Genomic DNA, 6,113 nt, shown 5'->3' with positions numbered 1-6,113 from the left:
GCGCTGCCTCAAGAAGGCAACACCCATCATCAAAGATCCCCACCATCCGGGCCGTGCCATCTTCTCACAGCTCCCATCGGGCAGGAGGTCCAGAAGCCTGAAGTCCCACACCACCAGGTTCAGGAACAGCTATTTCCCTTCAACCATTCGGTTCTTGAACCGACCGGCACAACCCTAATCACTGCCTCAGTACAGCAACACTGGGACCACTTTGCACTAAAATGGACTTTTTTTGTTGTAATTGTGTTCTTTCTTGAAAAATTGTGGATAATTTATGTTTAATTTATGTGTTTCTTGTGAATGCTGCTTATCTGATGCTCTGTGCCTGTGATGCTGCTGCAAGTAAGTTTTTCATTGCACCTGTGCACACACGGACTTTTGTAGATGACAATAAACTTGACTTTGATTTTGTCTTATAACATACTGTGCTACTGCTGCTGCAAAAACGATGATTTTCACGGCATTTATACTGTGTGTGTATACCTATGACAATAATAAACTTGAACTTGACTTGAAATCACGAATAACAGGAAGAAGACGTGGGTGGAAGTTGTCTATAGACCCCAAAATATGACCTCTCAATCAGGCAGAGCATATTTGGAGAAATATATAGAGGAGGTTTGAAGGGAACTGCAATCGTCATGGGAGATTTTAACCAACATATTGATTGGCAGAGGTAGCATTCGAAGAAGGATTTGCAGACTTGCATCAGGGCTTGCTTCTTGGAACAGTGGGGTACAGAACCAGACAGAATACTTTTGATTTGATTGCGTGAAACAAAAGGCTCAAGAAGAGTCAGAATCAGGTTAATTATCGCTGACGTATGCCGTGAAATCATAGAATCATAGAACAGTACAGCACAAAACAGGCCCTTCGGCCCACAATGTTGTGCTGACCTTTAAACCTCGCCTAAGACTATCTAACCCATATCCCTCTATTTTAAATTCCTCCATGTGCTTATCTAGCAATCTCTTGAATTTGACCAATGTACCTGCCTCCACCACCACCCCAGGCAGCGCATTCCATGCCCCAACCACTCTCTGGGTAAAACACCTCCCTCTGATATCTCCCTTGAACTTCCCACCCATTACTTTAAAGCCACATCCTCTTGTATTGAGCATTGGTGCCCTGGGAAAGAGGTGCTGGCTGTCCACTCTATCTATTCCTCTTAATATTTTGTACACCTCTATCATGTCTCCTCTCACCCTCTTCCCCTCCAAAGAGTAAAGCCCGAGCTCCCTTAGTCTCTCCTCATAATGCATACTCTCCAAACCAGGCAGCATCCTGGTAAATCTCCTCTGCACCCTTTCCAATGCTTCCACATCCTTCCTATAATGAGGCGACCAGAACTGGCACATTATGTGTTGTTTTGTGGCAGCAGTACAGTGCAAGACATAAAAATTACTATAAATTACAAAAGTAAATAAATAGTGCAAAAGAAGAATAACGAGGTAGTGTTCATGGGTTCATGGACTGTTCAGAAATGTTCCAGAGAGTGGACCCATTGGTTGAAAATTTTCAGGGTGGGGGTGGCGTAGTTAGGGACTGGCAATAAATGCTGGCGTTCCCAGTGACGCCCAAGAGGAAGTAAGAAGAAGAGGAAGTGATAGTCATTTTTTGACATAGCATGATCCCACGGTCCGTGGCGCTTTGCTGCCCACGGGTGATCTGGTCAGCCATCTGTCACATGCCTGTGGTGTCGCAGAGGAATTTCCCTAGAGCTCGTCCAACCCATTCCTTCCCAACCCTGGTCCAAAAGGCCTTTCCTATCCATGGACCCGTCCAAGTGTCTTTTAAATGTTGTTAATTTACCTCCTTCAGCCACTTCCTCTGGCAGCTCGTTCCACATACGGACCACCCTCTGGGTGAAGAAGTTCCCCCTCAAGTCCGTTTTAAATGTCTCCCCTCTCACCTTAAACCTATGCCCTCTAGTTTTTAGTTCCCTTTCCCTGGGAAAAAGACTGACCATTCACCCTATCGATGCCCCTCATGGTTTTATTCACCTCTATAAGGTCACCCCTCATTCTCCTTCTCTCCAAGGAACAAAGTCCCAGCCTGGCCAACCTCTCCCTATAACTCAGGCCTTTGAGTCCTGGGAGCATCATCGTAAACCTCTGCACTCTTTCCAGCTTAATGACGTCTTTCCTTTAACAGGGTGGCCAAAACTGTACACAATACTCTAAGTGCAGTATCACCAACGCCTTGTACAACTACAACATAACGTCCCAACTCCTATACTCAGTGCCCTGACAGATGAGAGACCCAGTTGATTGAAGATCTCACTCAGCACTGAGTACCTGGATACGCCATCAGATATCTAGATCAGGGCTAGAACTTTGGGAACACAAAACCAAGGCTGATATCAGACCCCTGTCTCCAAGGCTCTTTGTAGAGTATCCCTGGAGTAGTCTTGTGGTCTGTTGTGTTATTATGGGGAAGGTATAACCTTTGAGTAACAAACTATCTGCTGGATCTCAGCGAGTTGAGCAGCATCTGTGGGGTGGAAAGGAATTGTTGACATTTCTGGTTGAAATCTTGTTAGCGCTTAGACGTAATACAAATCTCCTCACGCATTAGTTAGTTGACTGAGCTTTACTGACGGACAACAGCCATATAACAGGACCCTCGCAACTTACCATTTTGTCCGTGTTAAATAAAATAATCCTTAGTTATAAAGTTGTCATGTCCCAGTTCTTCCCGTCAAAACCTTGTTTCTTATAAACAGTTTTATAAAACTCTAGTTAGGCTGCATCTGGAGTACTGCATTCATTTCTGGTCGCCCCTTTACAGGAAGGATGCGGAGGCTTTGGAGAGGGTGCAGAAGAGGTTCACCAGGATGCTGCCTGGATTAGAGAGTATGAGCTATAAGGAGAGGCTGGACAAACTGAGGTTGTTTTCTCTGGAGCGGCAGAGGCTGAGGGGAGACCTGATAGAAATTTATAAAATTATGAGAGGCGTAGATCGAGTAGACAGCCAATATCTTGGTTAGTTCAATGGAGATGTGTGGGGCAAATTTTTTTACACAGAGAGCGGTGGGTGCCTGGAATGCGCTGCCTGGGGTGGTGGTGGACGCAGATACAATAGAGGCATTTAAGAGGCTCATGAATATGCAGAGAATGGAGGGATATTGAACTTGTGTAGACCAAAGGGATTAGTTAATTAGGTCGAAATCAAAATTGGGTTTCTCGGCATCTGCACAAGTCCATGTGTGCACAGCTGCAATGAAAAACTTACTTGCAGCAGCATCACAGGCACAGAGCATCAGATAAGCAGCATTCACAAGAAAAACACAAATTAAACGTAAATTATCCACAATTTTTACAAGGAAGGACACAATTAGAACAAAAGCACTTGGGCTTAGAAGAGAGGAGCTGTTGACTGACAATGTTAACGGTGAGGGACCACAGGGAGGTATCAGTGGACTGGCTAGGTGAGCAGAAAAGTGGCAAATGCAGTTTAATAGAGTCATAGAGAACTACAGCAGGGAAACAGGCCCTTCGGCCCATCTAGTCCACGCCGACGACATTTTGGCTCGTCCCATCTACCTGGCTCGGACCATATCTCTCCAAACTCCTCCCATCCATGTACCTACCCAAACCTGTCTTAAATATTACAGTTGAATCCACATCCACCACTTCCGCTGACAGCTCGTTCCACACTCGCACCACCCTCTGAGTGAAGGTTTCCCTTCAGATTCCCCTTAAATATTTCACCCTTCACCCTAAACCTATGTCCTCTAGTTCTAGTCTCACCCAATCTGAGAGGAAAAAGCCTGCATGCATTCACCCGATCTATACCCCTCATGATGTTGTATATAAGACCTTTTCTCATTCTCCAAGGAATAAAGTCCTAACCTATTCAACCTTTCCCTACAAGTCCTCAAGTCCCAGGAACATCCGTGTAAATTTTCTCTGTACTCTTTCAAGCTTGTTGATGTCTTTCCTGTAGGTAGGTGAGCAGAACTGCACACAATATTCTAAATTCGGCCTCACCAACCTCTTGTACAACTTTAACATAACATCCCAACTCCTGTACCTAATGCCCTGATTTATGAAGGCCAAAGTGCCAAAAGCTCTCTTTACGACCCTATCTACCTGTGACGCCACTTTCAAGGAACTATGGATCTGTATTCCGAGGTCCCTTCGTTCTACCGCACACCTCAGAGCCCTACCATTCACTGTGTAAGTCTTACCCTGGTTTGTCCTCCCAAAGTGTAACACCTCACACTTGTCTGCATTAAATTCCATCTGCCATTTATCAGCCCATTTTCCCAGCTGGTCCAGATCACGCTGCAAGCTTTGATAGCCTTCCTCGCTGTCCGCTACGCCCCCAATCTTGGTGTCATCAGCAAATTTGCTGATCCAGTTTACCACATTATAATTAATATAGATGATAAACAACAACGGACCCAGCACCGATCCCTGCGGCACACCACTAGTCACAGGCCTCCAGTCAGAGACACAACCATCTACTACCACACTCTGGCTTCTCCTGCTAAGCCAATGTCGAATTCCATTGGCTACTTCATCCTGAATGCCGAGCGACTTAACCTTCTGGACCAGAAGGAAATAATTAAAGTAACTGCAGGTGACAGAAATCTAATTCGTAATCGGTTTATTGTTGTCATGTACCGAGGTACAGTGAAAAACTTTGTTCTGCATGCCATCCATACAGATCATTTCATCACATCTGTGCACTGAGGTAGTACAGGGGAAAACAATAACAGAATGCAGAATAAAGTGTCACAGTTACAGAGAAAGTGCAGTGCAGGCAGACAATAAGGTGCGAGGGCCACAACGAGGTAGATTGTGAGGTCAAGAGTCCATCTTATCACACTAGGGAGCTGTTCTTATAACTGTCTTATAACAGCGGGATAGAAGGCGTCCAACCAGTCCATGCCAACCACGGTGACCACCCAGCTAGGCCCAATTTCCTGCGCTCGGTCCGTATCCCTCCAAGCCCTGTCCCTCCGTGTACCTATCCAAGTGTCTTTTAAATGTTGTTGTACCTGCCTCTGCCACTTCCTCTGGCAGCTCGTTCCATATACGCACCACTCTCTGCGTGGAAAAAGTTGCCCATGTAGTCCCCTTTAAATCTTTCCCCTCTCACCTTAAACCTATGCCCCCTAGTTTTAGACTCCCCTACCCTGGGGAAAGACTGCAACCATTCAGCCTGTCTATGCCCGTCCTGAGTTTATAAGCCTCTATAAGGTCACCCCCTCAGCCTCCTACAATCCAGGAACAAGATCCTAGCCTCTCCTTACAACTCAAGCCCTCCAGTCTCGTGAATCTTTCCCACGCCCTTTGGCAGATGCCTCAAGGAGCAGAGAGCATGGCTGAAACATTCAGGAGAAAGACAGAAGGGAAAATCCTTGGAAAACTTTATTTTCTGTTATCCTGTCCAGATGCAACACGGCTTGGTACGGCAACTGCACTGCCCGTGACCGCAAGAATCCGCAGAGAGATGTGGACACAGCCCAGCACGTCATGGAAACCAGCCTCTCCTCTATGGACTCTGTCTACACTTCTCACTGCCTCGGTGAAGATCCCTCCCACCTTGGACATTCTCTCTTCTCCCCCCTCCCATCGGATACAAAAGCCTGAAAGCAGGTACCACCAGGCTCAAGGGCAGCTTCTATCCCACTGTTGTAAGACTATTGAACGGTCCCTTAGTATAATAAGACGGACTCTTGACCTCACAATCTACCTCATCGTAGCCCTTGCGCTTTATTGTCTCCCTGCACTTGAAGTATGAAAGGCCAGGGGTCAGGTGACAGTGACGACACTACTGACCCCCATGGTCGGATGATAGCATTGCCTATTAGGTCAGAAGCAACACCACAGTCAATCAAGTTTTGGCTCCAGCCTACTAGGTAAACACCTTTGTCCTTGCTGGACCACTCGGATTGCTCTGTGCGAGCACCTTAGTTCCTGAGCACACCGACCACTGGTCCGTTTAAACACCTCTGTCCTTGCTGGGCCACCCAGCCCCCCCCCCCGCCCCCCCCCAGCAGCATAAAAATGCTGCATGTTTGGTTTTTCTCTCTCTCAGTCTCCGAGGACGTTGAGGTAAGCTGTGCACTACTTCAGGGCAGTTAGTTAAGGACTCCCGAG

Source organism: Pristis pectinata, chromosome 37, assembly GCF_009764475.1.
Source record: "Pristis pectinata isolate sPriPec2 chromosome 37, sPriPec2.1.pri, whole genome shotgun sequence".
NCBI classification, from domain to species: domain Eukaryota; kingdom Metazoa; phylum Chordata; class Chondrichthyes; order Rhinopristiformes; family Pristidae; genus Pristis; species Pristis pectinata.
The sequence above is the reverse complement of the archived record's forward strand: the minus strand, read 5'-3'. Positions refer to the sequence as shown.